Here is an 18,951-nt window from a genome sequence, read left to right as displayed (position 1 = left end):
TGTGAACACTAGGCAAAACGTGTAAACTCCAGTTAATGACTAACACACACTAACAAACATCATTATGCTTGTGAATTGCTCTTGGGCAACTAAACTGTTTACTTCTATCCAGGGCAAGAAGGAATTCATTACCAGAGCACTGAAAGGCAATGATCCAGGTGCACCCCGCATCCAGAGGAGCAGGCTGGCAGCTGCAGTGTCGTATCTAGGGCAGAACCAGCTTGGCAGGGTTATGCCTAGAGAGCATTACAGGCATCTAACAAGCTGGTCAAGTCAAATGAGGCAAATACATGCTTCCTATCAACCAGGGATCAGACTGATTTCATTTCCTGTGCTCAAGCAATGTAGTGACTACCCACAGAAAGACTCATTATCATCAAAATCCTACGTTGACAATCAATATTTACTTTTTCTTTTCCCCTGCTTAATATTATGAAGCTACGCAGGTGTATAGCTCTTCCTGGGACTCCATTTGCCAGCTTATCTATGCTTTTGTTCGTTCCTTGCACACGAACTTCTGCATGCTTCAGATAGATAGCACCATGCCCTATGAAGTGCATTTTGGGGAGACAGGTCAGCTTTCAAACACAGAGAATATTTCCATGGATGCATGTTTCTTCCCAGAGCATCTTTCTGCCAGAATGGAAGTGGCATTGCTGGTGGTTTCCCCTTCAGAGGCTGGCGTTCCCTTCACAAGCAATCTGAGTTGTGACACAGCTGGCTCCAGTGATGCTCTGTACTTTGGAAAGCCATTGCATTAATTTAACTCTTCCTCTCCACTTCAGCTTTCAGTCTAGGGTTCATTTCCATCACTGTCAAGATGCTCCTCAAGTTCCATCAGTATGAAGTTCAAGTGCCTAGAGGTCCCACTCTTACACCGGGCTGGCCTCCAAATCTTCCAGGTGTCAAGACATTTTTAATGCTAGTACACAGCATGTCTGTTCAAAATTCCTCTATCCAGATCAAGGGAGTGCTTTAGTAGCACAAACAAATATCACTGATGGCCTTCCTCTGTCATTTGTGCACCAGTATATTACACTGGGTTCAATTACAAGAGATTTAAAATCAACCTATATAGCCAAATACACCCAAAGTGAAGAAAGCTTACCATGTATAAAAAAAAGTAATACAAATCTGACAGAGGTATACTCAGCAAGTCCGAAAAATTAATGCTTTATTGAAGGCCTTCAAGTCACAAGCCATTGCAGAGCATTCTTCACAGCATGATCATAAGTACCCTTTTGGGCACTAGTGTGTGCACCCACATGTATGAAGTCTAGCATGTGCTAAGGTGCCTTGCCAGGCAGGAGGAAGAGTCTTCACTTTAGTTGCTTAATCTTCTGCATCAACACCATTGAATTTTGGCCACAAATTTTATAGACAATGACTCAAGTCAGCAACTGTTCATGCTGCAACTTAAGACCTAGCCTCCAAAATCTACTTTTCAAAGTCCAGACACATCTGTGGAGTCGAAATGTATATAAAACAGGGGAATGTCAGAGATAGAAAGTGTACAAAAATTCTTTTTCCCAGCATATTAAAATCAGAAGTTTCTATTTGCTCATATTTGCAGATCCACATTTTTCATTTTTTGTTTGTTGAAGACTTACCTTTAATTCTACAGTAAATAGAGTTTAATGTTTAGGTCCAACTTGTATGGTTTGGACTTCATTCATCTACACAGATTTGCAAACAGCAGCAGTTGGACTCCTGAATACTGATGTGCTGATACTGGAAGAGCTAGCTCAGGGACCGCATTGCCAGTTCCTGTATTACATGAAAGTCAATGAGTAAACAAATTAGCAAGAAGGGGGTTTGTTTTTCTGAGTGTTGATTTTTTGTTTTGTTTTGTTTTAACTGCAATAATATTTGTGCAGAGGAGGAAATAATCCAGAATTTGCACGGACAGCAAAAGCCTATGAAATATCCTACTTGCTCTTAGATGGACTAATCATGGCCTGTAAAGCAGAACAGCAATCACAACACTCAGGGAGGCCTCTTGTCCTCAGACAGCTGCTGGCTTGGAGGTCACTGGGAAGGAACAGGAGGAGCATCCTGTCTGCCCACATTTCCCCAGGAGAAAAGCTTTGCTGGCAAAGCCAGGAAAGATGCTTTTCAGTGATAGCTCCAGTGTTTATTGTTTCATACAATATGGCCAGGGTTTTGGAAGGCAATATCTAGGTAGAAAGGTATTGTCTTATAGAAAAGGATAATGAATGGATTTGAGCTGATAAATGGCTTTGCTTTTGTGTAGGAAGATGAAATAATTCCCAGAATACACTGTCCAATAACATCTTTCTGCACTGAATACTTTTAGGTGGATTGTGTTAAAAAGCTGCAGTGAACTGCCACCAGTCTCTTGGATTACTTCATTTGGGAATAACGGGGGTGTTCACAATTCCACACATGTAAAGATGCAGCAAGCAGCCTGTGGTTTGAAAGGTGTTTCTCCAAATAATAGGGCACTACATGTTTTCAGTGTAGGATTCTGTTGCTGGCTTGGTGTGTATTGCTATTTGTCTGCTCTTCTCTTACCTACTAGAAGACAGAAAATGCAAGAGAAGCAACATCAAAGACAGATTTTTTGCAAGTGTTATGATACTGATTCATGAACAATTTTGATATCGTACAGCTCATGGGTAGACACAAAGGCAAGGGAGACATGAGCACTGGATCTGAATTTAAACAGAAGGCTACTATTACATGTAAGGTGTGGATAATGTGACAAAAGCCAATGAATGTAATGGTATTTCTACATTTATGCATGAGACACGGCTCCTAAAAGGATATGAGGTGAGCCAAAGATTACCAAAATTCCTTAATCCACTTAGGGCTCATGTCGGGAAAAAATAGGAAGGCTGATCCAACAGTCCCAGGTTTCACCCTTCTTTCTCGGAGCTCAAGGCCTGTCAGCCAACATATCTCCTACTGCAGGATGGCTCTTGGCTTGCGCTGCATCCAGCCATGCCAGGTGGTGTACCACAATACCCCAAAGTATTATTCCTGTCCTGCAAGATGGGATTTTTGCTTGATTGGCTTTTTTTTTTTTTAAAATGTGATCCAAACAGGTTTTTAAACTGCTTGCTGTCAGATGGATGCATTTTCCCTTACTCTGGACAGTTCCTCGCACATGTAGTATATCTCCCTGTGAGTCATCTTACCTCTTCCCGTGCCTGCTGGCATTTTGACCTCTCTCAGATGCAGCTTTCCTGCTGCCCTCACTATGCTTCCTGTCCGCTATGGCCACTTTGGCAGCGCTGCCGACCAGGGGAAGCACATGGACTGCCCAATTGCCTGGAGCAGCCTGGCATCCCTTCCCTGGTCTCACTGACAGGTCTGCAGTGCTGCTCCCATCGCCTCCTTTCATCCAGGAGGACTTTGTGGGTTGTGCATGCCCCAAGGTGACTGAGCATGAGCTGGCTCCACTCCAGCCCATTGCAGCTGGCAGATGGATGGGCACTCCCCAGGACCTCCAGCAGTGCACCCCCCCTTTCATTACTGCATCCTTTCATGAGCCTGCCTCATTGAATACTGTTTATAACTGCATATTGATGCCCAACCTGCACAGCATTGCTGCTCAAAGACCTGCAGGGCATCCTCTGCTTTCTCTTCCGTTCCTCTGACTGAAGAAACCAGACAGAAAAACCCCAGGAGTGCCATGGCCTATGGGACCTTTCCTTTGCCACCCTTTTGTACTGGGCTTTCCCCTTCTCTCCCAGGAGAGGAAGGAAGCAGTGCTGGCTCACTTGGGAACCATCCTTTTGTCCCATTGAGCGGGAATATTTTGTAAAATCACCTTCTGTAGAAAAAGACTGTTTTTTCTTACTGGTGACCACTCTAGTACATAGTGCTTCTTCCTTGTAATGATTTGATAAAGGGTATTTTAGCTCTGGGAAATCTCATTGACTGGAGCAGAAATACCAATAAGGCATCACCTTGGGTAGTGGTCATAGCAGTATAGGTCAGTGGGTGAAGTAAGAATACGTGTGGATAATTTAACTCCCTATAAGGGCACACTTTGGCCAAGGAGTGAAAAAGTACTTTAAATAAGGAGAACCCATTGACTTCGAGGTAGCCTTCTGCACAGATAAGCAGAAGATTGACAGCCAGGGTCAAAGCACAATATCTTGCTCCTCAAATTGGCATGATTTAAGAGAGACAGAATGCAAAGGGAAAGCACCATTCTGGATTGCCTGACAGTAACTTATCTAAGAGCTCAGCTGGGAGAATATTTCAGGGTAAATGCTTTTTTTAATGCATTTGCCTCTTTTTCCATTTGAAAATTGTCTATAAACATGTTTTTGCAAGTCTGTTTGTCATTGAGAATGATTTACAGTCAGTGAAACTCCAGTTTAGGCCCATTCACAGGCAGCTTATTGCAGATTTTCAAAAAAGAAATTCAGTCTGATCCAATTTAACACAGAGATCACATGGTATGTCTTCTTGCCTCAATTGGATAATTCTTTGATTCAGTTTTTTGATGTGAATATCAATTATTCATTTGAATTTTAACATTCTAGTACTACTTGATGCTAATATAATAGAATATGTTGTTTTGGCAAATATTTCTGTACAAATATTACTTGTCAGAGAATTTATGGCATGAAAATTAAAACCAAGGAAATGCAGAGTTCCCTTCAAAATACAGATGAATATTCATAAAAGCATTACAGTGTTTGCCTGTCTCTGATGTTCAGTGTTGTTCATTCATCCAAAGTTGGAAGGATATAAGCTGAGACATGATACTTCAAGAGAGCAGTTAAATGAGGAACAGGGGAGATTAAATTCTAAGTTGTAAGATGATTGTAAAACTCCTGGACATTTTGGGGCCGCAAAGCCTTTATCAAAGATGAGAGAAAATCCTACTGGGTGTAATGTAGGCACGATGTAGAAAACTAGCTCAGAAAATAAGACATTCAAATCTGAATTACTGCAAGAATCCCGGTCCAACAGTACCTTGCAAACAGGAGTATATGGAGCATAACGAGATAACAGAAATTTTAGTGAGCTTAATTTTTCCTCAACTTTGAGGGCCCACTTCTAAGGTGACAACATAGAGAAGTCTACACTGGAGTCTGATACAACGATAGATGGGCCAAATGCTTTATAGGAAAAAAAAATTGGGGAGGAAATGATATGTCCAAATCTCTTAGGTTGCTTTCAAAAGAAGTGACTAAGTTGGCTAACCAGAAGCACATCTCTAATGGCGAAGCTACTGGAGAATGCATTGATTTTAATGTCTTGAAATATTTGGGTTTTTTCTTGTTGATGCTTTTTTGTTTGTTCTGCTTTGTTTTCTTCTGCTTAGGACAAAGCGATTGGGTCAGTCTCACAAATGCAAAGGGGTTAAGTGCATCCAACAGAAAACTCAAGAGGTTTGACAAAAAGTCAAATGCAATAAGGCTTTGGCAGTGGTTGCACTCTGGAGTTGTTGGCATTGTGAGCCCCAAGTGTTAAAGGTGAAATAGCTATGTAATTATACACTTAGTTAAACCTCTTAGAAACCAGCAGCTTGGGGAATGTCTAATCACAGTCCCCCACTTTAATATAGTTGCATGAAAACAAGTGAGTGGCTCTGATTTCTCTTAAATATGAGGGAGTTGATACCACAGCAGCTTCATCTCCACACCCCAAAGATGGAGCACAGGCACACAGGGCCAGAGCTGCCTCACCCCTTCTTGTTCTGCTGGAAATTTTCTGTATCTGCAGGAGAAATTGCTGCAAGGACAGAGATACTGAAAAAAGGAAAGAAGCAAACAGACTGACAAAGAAGAAACCATTAGGTATAGAAGGATGGGTAGAACAGCTTCAGAGAAAAAGCCCAGAGAGCTTTTGGTCTGGGTGCTAGTTCAAAGATATTCTTTGCTCACTGTTCTGTGCCTTTTTTTTTTGTAGTTGTTGTTGTTTGATTCCTGCTGTAATCAGGGAAAGTAAATTAGAATGCATAACAGATACATAGTTTCGGCATGAATTTCACTTACTACCAGGCAGCACTTCAGTTAACTGTTCAGATCAGCGTGCAAGTTAACCTCTTTGGAAACTGAAGGAAACGCAACTACTGTCTTCCACAGAAGAGAGCCATAAGCAGTCATTAATGTCTCTTATGTAACCAGACAGGTGATACGAAAATTTCTAGATGGTGTGTTTGGACCTCATTCTGCCCTGAATTTAGGATGAAGCTGCCCCAGGCCTCTGCTTCACTCAGTGTTTCAACAGCTGACATTTTGAAAGATGCTTTTTCAACACACTGAGTTAAATTTGCAATAAACCAGTCATTCTTCAGGACACTGGACACATTAAAAATAAAAATGAGGGTCTTCAGAGATTCAAAGATGTAGACAATCATTTGAACCTATGGATTTGGACCCATATCGCTTCTCTATCCTTTCCCTAAAAGATTATAGGGTGTGAATCTTGGGTTCTAGCTTGGGTTCATCTCTATCTAAGTCAGAGGGGTGCAGGGGAGGCTGCCCCTTCATCTCATCTCTTCACACAATAAACACTGGATGAAGTTCATACTGCAAGCGTTGGCAGTAGAATCTCTCACTGACCAGCAAAAGGAGATTAAAAGTGTCTCTTGGCACATCCCATGAGGGGACTTCTTTTATCCCTTGAGTCAACAGAAGCTTTAGATCAACAAAAAGAACTGAAGCAGGTGTCTCTTTTTCCTCATGCCAATCTATCTTTCTCTCCATCTTCAGAAAATTGTTCTTTAGCTCTCCCAGGGATACTCAGCACTTGGGTAACCATTTGTTTCTGCTTTATCTTGACAGTATAAACCAGAATAACAATAACTCTAGAATGCAGAAAGACTCAAAATCACCTATGCTTTTATTATAATATTGTATTAAAAAATACACATGCTATGTCATGTTATCAGATATGAAGCAGTACTCCTCTTCAAGGTTATGTTTAGCATCTCTTAAATGCAGCTTTTAATAGGAAATTTCTGGCTGTCCAGAGAGAAGTACCTCTTAGGTGGAGATTCTCTCATCTTTACAAAAGGTCTTTCTTAAGCCATAGTTCCACACACAGTCTAAGCTTTGAAAGAGCAGTTTAACCTTCTCTCCCCTCCCCCAGTCACTCATTTACACTTGTTACACTTTCAAGCCGCTGTTGGCAGGGTTATTTAGGGGTTTTGCACTGAGCTAGATAGGGGAACTAGGGAGCACATGACAGGGAACTGCTTTTTTCATTGGCAGTGCTAACTGCTCAGATTGTACATGGGATTATGGCTACAGGACATGTTTTCTTGGGCTGACATAAATACAAAATTGTAGCTTGCTCCTGCCATGCTCTAGTCATATCTGATAAGAATAAACACTGCTCCAAAGCCATACTGTGCTTCCACATTAACGTTACCCTGTTGAAAGACAGGATGTGGGATCTCTCCTGCTACAGAGTAGGAGTAGTTCTGGATTATTTTTTAATTTTGTGGAGCAAAGCAGCAATTTCCTGCCCTGCTCTCCCAACAGAGACGCTTTAGAAGCAGCAGAGTTGTTTGTTTTCCCAGATTTGTGCTCTCCCCTTTTTTTATGTATCACTTTTGCTTATGTATTTTTTTTCCTGTTCCCTAACCTGCCATAACCTACTTCTGCACTTCAGCGATCGCTTAAGAAAGAGCAGTCTCCCTCCCACTCCTTCCCCCTGCCTACCTCACCAACCTGTTGCTGGATTCTCAAATCCTCAAGCACTAAAAGAGGAGAGACTTCTTTTCTCGGCTAAATTAACACCAATCTGCTCTTGTTAGCTTGCTGTTCTCCTGAGAGCAGCCATACAACCTCTTCATTTCATTTCCCCTTCTCTTGCCGCTTAAGAAGTAGCACATCTTCACACCAGAGACACTTGCATGAATCAATTTGCAGTGACCAGCTTAAACTACTCCTGGGCCACTCTGGCTTCTTTCATTTGGAGCTGTAGAGTGAAGAAATAGCTGCCCTGCAATGGCTGTAAAGGAAACCTGACAAGGGACGGAGGTGAAGTGCTCGTGTTGGCATGGCGTGCTTGCTCCTCAAATCAGTTTCCATAGCCTCGGTGGGAGCATCATCAGGCCTGCTAAGCATGTCTAAAAGATAAGTCTTTTTTATGATCCTTCCAGTTTTCTTCGTACACATTGGACATCTGGGCATTTGTGTAGAAAAGCGGTCTATTTCTTCCCTCAGGATCAGTTTCACGCCAGTAATCCTTGCCAAACTTGGCACAAGCAACGGGTGAAATACTGGCCCAACTAAAGTCAATAGCAAAGCTCCCATGAGAGCCAGAGTCCAGGCCATACTGTCAGCTTTTTCCACAAGAATCAACCTTCTCATGCCTGCTTGTCTGGGGGTCTTTCTGTTGAAAGAGGTATTCCTTTCTCATAAAGGAGAAAGGGCTGGAGGCAAGAAAAACAAGCCCTGTACAGAGAGGATCTTAAATGTGATGTTAGGGCTTTTAAAGATGCTCTTTCCTTCTCTTTGAAGGGTGTGTTATAAACGTAGCTGCTGGGTGCAAAGCTCCCCGTGGTATCCTCATCACCCCTAGAATGAGATTTTGAGAAAACACACTGTAAGAAGCAATGCGTGTGTTTTCTCCCTCTGCCTTTTCTCCAGTGAGTATTTCTTGGAGAGGAAATAGCCTTAAACAAACTCAGAAACCCAGTCTGTTCTGAAAGTCATGCCTGGAGGGAAGGAGCTAGCTAATCTGGCTGATTATTCTTTTTTTTTAAAAAAAAAACCATGCTTTTCTTTTTTTACTGTAGCCTTCACAGATAAACCAGCTCCTGACCAACCTTGCTGTCGAGTTGCTGCACCAGCAGCTGTCCAATTACTCACTAAACGTCTGCAAATCATTTGGTGTGTTAGAGATGATTTGCAGCAGGTTGCGGACTCCAAGTTAGTACATCTTGCTGGAGAAATTAAAGTCTTTGTTGCCATAGTTTTGCTGACTCTTTTTCATCATTGTGTTTCATCATTTCACTACACTCCAAAGATGCAAGTAAAATGCAAAATAACATCTTCTAAGATTTTAGTGTCTTCCTGGCTCTGAAATATCCCGAGGGCAGGGAGAGGGAAGCCTCAATACAGTCATGATAGCATTTTCAGGAGAGAAAGAGAAACTATGGAGGTTTTAAAAACAAAAAAATGTCGATGATGTTAGTAATATTGATCTCCTTTAGATGCAGTTTCAGGTGAGCTGAAGACACTGTTCGTTCTATGGCTGGACAATCCTCTAAATTCTCAGAGAAGCTAATTGGGAGCATGAGATTTTCATGCCCAATCCTCACTCTCTGGTAGGAATAAATAGCAGTAGCTATCTCCTTGTTCTTTGTCTAGGCTGTGCAATTGTATACAAAAAGCTTACGCACCCTGAACTTGCAGTAATTTAAACTTTTGGGGCTGCTGGTTTTGTTTGAAGCCACATATTCCCACTAACGGTAATCAGAAATATACCTGCTATCAAAGGCAGAATATTCCCCTCCCTGTCCAGCAGATTGGTTTACTGCAAGAAAACTACATACACAAGCAAATCTCCCAGACATGGCAGACTTCTAACAGAGCTATGAATTCTCTTAACAGTCAGAGGTACAACATTAATAGCCACTACCATAAAACAAATTTAAAAACTGCAGAATAATAATAAAAAAAAAGATATTTATAGAGGCAACACAGGCGATGCAATAGCGAAAGAGCCTCCCTTTGGATCATCAATTCTTGAGTTCTGTGATCCTGAGTAATGGGCATGCTTCCAAACGATAAAATAAAACACATCATCTATTCAAAATCAGTAACTTTCCTCTTGCGTTCCTTAAAGGTGAATTGCAGCAAATGTATAAATTTTAGTGTGTTGTAACTTATGTGTCTTTTACTACCATAGGAAGTGAATTTTACAGTGTTTATTGGAAATCATTATCTTCCTGCGCTTTTTAAAATTTAATTTAAAATTTGTCACAGCAGCAGCAAAGCTGCTCCAGTCTAATACCGGCAATGGATTGATACTCTCTGAAAGAACTCCATAGGAAGATCTGCCATGATTTGCCAATAACAGCATCTGTAATGACATTTGCTTATTAAAAATCAGTAGAACTTCCAAAATAAAATACTGAAATGTTTCTATCTGAAAAGGACTCATAGCAGGGATCATGACCAATAACAGAAGAGCATTAACTGATCCAAGAAGCAGCATGAAAAGAATCAAGCCTCCATGGAAGCAAAATACTCTGCCCTATTTCCAGTCCTCATTGGTTAATTCATTCTTTAATTCTCTTTAATAATTTCATTTGGGACTCTGAGAGCAGATGTGACCACTTGCTCAATTACAGAGTGTTTCACACCTGCTCTACCCAGACTTACCAGGCAAGCAGGTGAAAATCAAGCTTCTGCCTATTCTAATCAAGGTGTTTTTTTGACAGAATGAACATTTTTTATTGTTCAAAAATACTCCTGCAGGCAAAACTCTGTCACCACATCAAGTAACATGTATGTATCTTAACATGGGGAAATCAAGCCCTTACTGTAAGAACTGTGTGGAACACCTAAGGGTCATAATTGTAAAGTACTTATAAGCTCAGGATATGCCTGATAAATGAAAACTAGCTATCAAAGAGGGATGTAGTTGAATGCACATGAAATATGCATGTCTGCATTTGTAGGTATGTACATGTGTTTATCTGTTTCATCGTAGGTGGATAGGCAAATATCAAGTGTTCCAATCTGACCGTCATTAACCAACTGATTTTTGATAGGTGCTGTGGTAGAAATTATTATTGTTAAGTTGAATATTGTTTTCATTCCAACCTGAGGAGTGGTGAGGTTTTTCTCTTCTCACTTCTTTCACAGGATCCCATGCTGATTCGAGCAAATGGAATTAGACCCTGAGTTTCATGAAGTCCCTAATGTCTTTTCAGGGACTTTCTGACAAGTGGTATTCTATGATTTGCTTCTTTTGATGTAATCAGATCTGCCTCCTGCAATCCACGTCTCTTTGTGGGATAAGTTCACCTAGTAATTGATTATTACTTCATACAGGCTTACTGAAAAGTGCTGGATTCAGACACTATTGTATTTGCAGTGCCTTCAGATCAGGGTTTAGGATCGTGGACCGCTGACCTAACTGCAAATAATGTTAAGGAAAAGCCAAAAAAGTAACACTATTAAACATAGGGAAACTTCAAAATCAGCAACATACAGTACGTATGTAACTACTAAGTACCTACCAAGAAATCCTTGGTCTATCTCCATAAATCCTTAATCCAGAGATACCCCCATAAGAGAGACCCTAAATAACCTTTTAATAACAACCACACGTTAAGGAATGGGCTCCACAGTCTTTAATGCATTTGAAGCCTTCTTCGGTGTTTGCTTCTAAACCAGCAAGAGCAGTAAGACGTGGTGCCAAAATGTATGCACAACTGTTTACTCTTGAAATCTTTACAGACTAACAGCACCACAATTAACAAATACTGGCATTCAGTCTCAGATCCAGGCAGTCAAGACTTAATGTGATCAAATTTAGACAGCTAAATTGTATGTTCATATCAAATGTATAAGGATCCCCATCTATGATCATCTGCAAGAATGTGTAAAAAGCAAGCTGGATCTGCCAAGGTTTTGTAGTTCACGTTTTAGGCAGGTAGACAGGGATTAGGCAGCTAACAGAGGAAATGACAGATTATTTACCATTTGATGTTTTATAAACTATCCGTAACAACCTGTAAAAATGTCAAACACAGAATACCCTTCATTTAGCATTTCCTTGCTGCGCTCTTCTGAGTAATCCAACTCAGCAGGGACTTAAGCCTGACACCTTTCAATCCCCCAAGTATTGGTTCCCTCTGCTACCACAAAAAAGGAGCACAGACAGCTAATGGTGGTAGAAAGCATTGTCATTTTTCAAACATCGGGCTACAAGGAGAAACAGATGATAACAATCTCCCCCAGTTCCCAATAGAACAGCAAAAGTGTGAACCCCTGTGTGCACTTTGTGCAGTTTATTTCTTCAGGGCTCCAGCAGCTCCTTCCTTCCCTTGGTTTATTTTATGTTAACACTACAATTTCATGAGCAAGTGCTCAGGTGTAAAGATAAAAAGGGTAGCACGGGCCCTTGCTTTTGACACTGAAAGCGGTGAGAATCGGCAATAGGAGCTGCACACTCAAACAAGTATCGCATGTATTTCACTACAGAAAGATACTGGCTTTCCTTTAATTGTTGGTGATGGTGGAGACTACATGTAAGTGTCCTAAGAATTTATCTAAAAACTTAAAGTCCCTAAAGCTCTACAAAGAGGTGTGTTTGGGTAGGGGTTTTGTTTACTGTGGGAAGGTTATAGAAATAGTACACGAAGGTATTTTGCAGATGAGTTCAAAGTAGCAAAGTGATTTCACTGCTTGAAGGTTTCATTCTGTGTATATGTCTTAACTGTACCTCAACTTTCCTTTAAAAAAAAAACCTTGTTTTTTTAGGCAAAACCTGGAACTTCTTCAAGAAGGATAAAAAATAAAACAAATAATTCACAAAATCACACTTTCACTTCTAGAAATCACACAGTCTGAAAGCAGCCGTCTGCTGCCTTGTTTTATGTAAGTGCGTGTCCCATCCTTTAAGTGATGTAAACTGATGTAAACTGGCTTCTAGTCAGACTTCCACAGAGCGGCATACAGAGAGAGCATGGAGACATTGTCAGAAGCAAAGATAGTTGCAGGGTTTCCAGCCTGCCAAACTAGGTGGGAAATGATGTTTCCGCTACGGCTGCCAGCTTTGTCTCACTCCGTTCCTGACAGTGAACCCAAAAAGCGACATGACTGATCTCCATGGCTTGTGAAAATGCAGGTATTTTCGGTATGAGTCACCTGAATTGATGACTCAAGCACTCCCAGCTGCTTGGCTGCTTAGTATGCCATTAGGCAGCTTCTTACCGCAGCAGGCCCACCTGGAGAGCCTGCCCACAGGCATTTCTGCAGGCTGCTCCTGAGGTCTCCTGTCAAATGGGATGGGATGGGGATGCATCCGTCTTCCAGCCCCTCTGAAGACCCCTGCCTTAAAAGGGGGTTGGACTCAGCCAACAGTTTACATTCAGGGAAATGGAGGGAATACAGCAAAAATGCTCGTTGTCTTGCTTTAATGAGAGAGCCCTGCAAATCTGCCAGTTCGAGCCTAACACTGCTGCTGTCTAGTCTTCTGCATCTGTTAGCTAACTAAACATCATGCTCCAAATGGGAAAGAAGAGATCGCAAACCAGTTCTCTACCTAGAGTTACTTTGTAAATTTCCCAGAGGATGGCTGTGGGTCTTGGAGCCTATTTGCATCATGTTTATCTTGGGCTGTAGAAAGAACTGAGCTTAGAACTTGTTGGGTCAAAGGATCTGCCAAATGCTGAAGAAGAGAATCAGACCCCTGAAACAGTGCTGGAAAAAACATAAATATCAGGTACTAACTAGAAACTCAGCCTGAGCAGCAAAAGAATAGAGTAAAAAAATGCTACCAAATCCTATTACATTTTTGTCCCTTCCCCCCATCAAAAACATGAAGAATCCATTTCAAAGGTCATCTGCCATGGAAATCAGATGGCAGGCCTCTGAGGGTTGGCTTGGGAAGCTACTGGGGCTACGGTGATCATTAATTATCTACATTTGAAGCTTACTAGAGCAAGACTGCACTGACAGAAGCATGATGACGTGCAGCAGCTAACCTTTTTCAGTGCTTGGCTCTTGAATCATTTTCTCCAGGCTTTCCAATATTTTGATTCAGTTTTGGCTTTGGTCTTAGTCACTTCAATGTATGCATAAATATTGCTGTTGAGCTTTGACTCTAAGGAGTTTTACTCAATTATGCAATATTTTAAACCAAGTTATCAAATTCCTTCCCAAAAGTTTACATGGTGTTATCCTCTTCTTTGGGTGGTTATTCTGTGGAAAGTTTGCTCAGAGCTTTAAAATAAATTTCTAATACAACATAGTCTACAGCATTCAAGCTATAGTTTTTGTAGCTATGTATGGATCTCTTTTTAATGTGAAAAACCTTCTAACAGAGAACTACAGTCTTAGTCTAGGTTAGCATTACTAGGAGAAGTATGATAAAATGGGATAACATAGCAGTTGTTTACTTAAAGCAATTTCACAACTAAGCTAAAAATAATTGCATTCAACTATGTTAAAGCTGTGCCATGAACCAGCTTTTCTGACAGTCAGTTGTAAATATCATAATAGATTTTTTTGTGAGCTTAGCAGTTTAATTGTCCTAGAAATAAAAGAAGAAGGTATTGTAGTTTACTTTCACATAATTGTTTCTAATTTCCAGTCTTGTATCTAATTAAATAACCCAAAGCAGATATACCAATAAATAACATAATTTCCTTGTTCTGCTAGAAAAGGACCAACATATATATACAGACATATACAGGTACATATGCAGGACTGATTTCTGTAGAAACTCTTCTTGTACAGACTGTTACAGAACTCGAGTAGCCCTGTATAAAATGAGGAATTTGATGTTACTTACTTGTCCTTCAGAGCACTGGATAAACGTATTAAACTGGACTTCAGCATCCCCCTTAATAGTATTCCTGTTGCTAGGAAACAGTTATCAGGACCCCATAAGCCTTGTCTTTGGGACTGCTTTCATACTTTACCCAGAGCCCCTGCTCTAACATCTTTGAAATTGTGTTTCCATTTTTCATTGTCTTGCCTGTTATTTTTCTCCATTTGTTTTGGCTTACAAAATCCAATTTTGCAAATGAGCAGATACACATCGTGTAACTAACCAGCTGCATAAAATGGAGCTCTCCTTCAAAATGTATCCTCTTGGTGTACACCAAAGGTATACCTGGAGTAGCTTTTCGTCTTCACCATTTGTCCAGGGATGAGCGCTAGTGTGGATGGGACTACTCATGGAAGATTGCCACGTTCTAAGTATTTACTGAAATGTCTGTATTTCTGTGTAAAATACAACGCTTTCTTTCCCTTCATTGATGAGGTATTTATTGCACCCACCTACCACAAGAGCATGCTTAATTGGAAGCCTCATTGTTTTATTTGATGCTCTTTTAGAGGATTTCACTCTGCATATGAGACTTACCATGGATTTACTAGAAGTAAAGGGCACTAGGTCCTCCTGCTTATCAAGCTTATAAATAGATTGCACAGTTTATCTTTCACAAATCCTAGCAAAACCAAAATGATAATTATAGCTATATAATTATTAAAATGTGTTCCTAGCTGAGCTTGTTATTGCCTCTCAAGAATCAATGAAGGAATAGATGCTGTGGATTTGATGACAGGGTTGTTTTAGTGGTTCTTGTTTTACAAAGCACAAGTAAGGAGGTGGTGAAAAGGTCACAGAAGGTGGCAAAAAGGGTGAATTCAGCATTCTGCTATAGAAGGCGCTCTTTAGTATCCTCCAAGGATGTTTCTAAAAAGCTAGTCTGAGATATAAAAAAGCCCAAAGCTTCTAGACTTACCTTATTTAACCTTTTATATATCCCTGATTCAACACAATCTCCAGATATACATTGCCAGGACGCCTTTCCCTCAGCGTATCAAACTTCTGACCTTGCAGTTGTTGTAAGTCAATCACAATGACACATCCTTCTGTATCATGTTATAAATAAAGGTAACTTGCTCATCAAATGCCAAAGAGCTACCAGCCTGATCCTGCAGTTCTCACATAGGCAACACTGCCACTGAGCTAAGGCTTTATTCATACTATTGATGGCCTCAGCTCCCTTTTATTCATAGTGGTATAAATCAGGATTCATCCAAATTAAATCACGGGTTTAGACAGAAAATCGAGTGGAAAGCCAAAGGATGAATTTCTGTATGCAGTAATCCTTTGGACTTCAGTGCAATCCCTGAAATCTTGCTCAGCAGAGAGCTTCTCCCCCAGCTACCTGAAACCACTGGGAACCTTGCCTCTACAGGAACTGTAACTTCAGTGCTACTGAAAATAATTTCCAAGTAATTTTCAGTGCTCATTTCTTACACTGCCCTCTTATGGAGTTGGGTTGCTTTAGCCAGGCTGTAGCTCTTCCTTCTGCTTCTTGCATACTGCCGTGTATCGCAAAATCTCTCAGTTTGCCCTGACACTTCGCTTTTCTAAATGGAAATTCAGCTGTAAAAAAGGGAAGAAAAAAGTTGGAGTCGGAAACAGCTTGCTAAGAGCAGTTGCTGCAAGAATTAACCCATTGTCCTGAAAGGAGGATCCTGATTTTCCCTTCCCTGATTATGGGCCTCAGATTAACATTATTCAGGAGCTGAAATGCTTGATTTACATCACTAATAAGCGATATAAAATTTGTATTGCTGTCAATGCAGGCCACTCATTATGCAGGATGCAAACCAATATACATGTACTGTAGATCACAGTGAGCTCAGAAAGAGACAACATTGTAAAACAAATCCATCCTACATAGCACAGTTTCATCACGCAAATCCCAGTATTGGTGATAACTGCCCCTCAGTGAATTCAGAAATTGTCCAGTGAAACTCCAGCATCAAAAAACCATAGGCATGTCCTTGGATTTTACAGCCAAATCAAAGCTCTCACTGAAAGCCCCGATCTCAGAAAAACAAACTGTTCCAGTTTTAAGGCTGCCTTTGGCTGAGGTCATTAATAGGACAATATATTTATAGGCCAAATCAAATATAGGTTTAGTCAAATTCTTGTTTTACTGTTGAAGAGCTGATCACAACTTCATCACTTGAATTTTCTTGGCTGTCATTCATTAAAATATGAGTACCAGTTATTTCACTTTGGGCCCAGTGACAAGGCTAAATAGTGCTACAGTAAAGAAGTATGAGAGATATTCTCCAGCTGTCCCCTACAGCTCCTCCGTCCTAAATATATCTCTTCAGTGATTTGGCTGGCTTAGTTTCCAGGAAGACTAGCAAAGGTTTAGCTTTACATATGGCTAGCAAACTGAATGAGCAACAAATAAAACAGGGTTTCTGGGGAAAGGTTTGTTCTCACAACACAACACAGAGTACAGGACTTAAGAAGTAGCTTTACTGTCCCTGTGTGTTGTGTTAAAAAGAATTTTTGAAAAAGCATAATCCAGAATATGGTTCTTTTCTTGTTTGCATTTTCCTCTTTTAAAATCTCATTAAAATTCTCCTTTTTCAACATACCTACAAAAACTTGTCAACAGTTAGGTTTTGCTGTGCTAGGAACAGTGTCTGTTAGGCTGGTGGGGAAGGTCTTACTGCCTCCTTACACTCCCTGTCTCCATCTGCTGCCTAATACACAGCATTTAAAGGTCTTGTGGTAGGGAGATGTCTCACTGTTGTCAGTTTGTGCAGGAGGTTCTGGTCCAAGGATAAAACTCTTAGTTCTAAGTTCACAGAATCACAGAATCACAGAATCACAGAATGTTAGGGATTGGAAGGGACCTCGAAAGATCATCTAGTCCAATCCCCCTGCCGGGGCAGGATTGCCTAGACCATATCACACAGGAACGCGTCCAGGCGGGTTTTGAATGTCTCCAGAGAAGGAGACTCCACAACCTCTCTGGGCAGCCTGTTCCAGTGTTCAGTCACCCTTACAGTAAAGAAGTTTTTCCTCAAATTTAAGTGGAACCTCCTGTGTTCCAGCTTGCACCCATTGCCCCTTGTCCTGTCAAGGGATGTCACTGAGAAGAGCCTGGCTCCATCCTCTTGACACTTGCCCTTTACATATTTATAAACATTAATGAGGTCACCCCTCAGTCTCCTCTTCTCTAAGCTAAAGAGACCCAGCTCCCTCAGCCTCTCCTCATAAGGGAGATGTTCCACTCCCTTAATCATCTTCGTGGCTCTGCGCTGGACTCTCTCTAGCAGTTCCCTGTCCTTCTTGAACTGAGGGGCCCAGAACTGGACACAATACTCCAGATGCGGCCTCACCAGGGCAGAGTAGAGGGGGAGGAGAACCTCTCTCGACCTGCTAACCACACCCCTTCTAATACACCCCAGGATGCCATTGGCCTTCTTGGCCACAAGGGCACACTGCTGGCTCATGGTCATCCTGTTGTCCACTAGGACCCCCAGGTCCCTTTCCCCTACGCTGCTCTCCAACAGCTCTGTCCCCAACTTGTACTGGTACATGGGGTTGTTCTTGCCCAGATGCAGGACTCTACACTTGCCCTTGTTATATTTCATTAAATTTCTCCCCGCCCAACTCTCCAGCCTGTCCAGGTCTCTCTGAATGGCTGCGCAGCCTTCCGGCATCTCAGCCACTCCTCCCAGTTTTGTGTCATCAGCGAACTTGCTGACAGCGCACTCTAATCCCTCATCCAAGTCATTAATGAATATATTGAATAGAACTGGTCCCAGAACCGACCCTTGCGGGACTCCGCTAGACACAGACCTCCAACTGGACTCTGTCCCATTGACCACTACTCTCTGGCTTCTTTCCTTCAGCCAGTTCACAATCCACCTCACTACCCGATCATCCAGACCACACTTCCTCAGTTTAGCTGCGAGGATGCTGTGGGAGACCGTGTCAAACGCTTTACTGAAATCGAGATAGACCACATCCACAGCTTTACCATCATCTATCCACCGGGTAACATCCTCATAAAAGGCTATCAAGTTGGTTGAGCAAGACTTCCCGTTGGTGAAGCCATGTTGACTGCCCCTAATTATCCCCCTATCCTTGATGTGCCTAGAGACAGCACCAAGAACAAGTTGCTCCATCACCTTTCCGGGGATGGAGGTGAGGCTGACCGGTCTATAGTTACCCGGGTCCTCCTTCCTGCCCTTTTTGAAGACTGGAGTGACATTCGCTTTCCTCCAGTCCTCAGGCACCTCTCCTGTTGCCCACGACTTAGCAAAGATGATGGAGAGTGGCCTAGCAATGACTTCCGCCAGCTCCCTCAGCACCCGCGGGTGCATCCCATCAGGGCCCATGGATTTATGGACATCCAGGTTGCTTAATTGGTCCCTGACCCAGCCCTCATCAACCAAGACAGATTCCTCCTCTATCCTGACTTCTTCTGAGGCCGCAGGG

This window comes from Nyctibius grandis, chromosome 3 (assembly GCF_013368605.1).
Source record: "Nyctibius grandis isolate bNycGra1 chromosome 3, bNycGra1.pri, whole genome shotgun sequence".
NCBI lineage: Eukaryota > Metazoa > Chordata > Aves > Nyctibiiformes > Nyctibiidae > Nyctibius > Nyctibius grandis.
Note: the sequence above shows the minus strand (reverse complement) of the source record.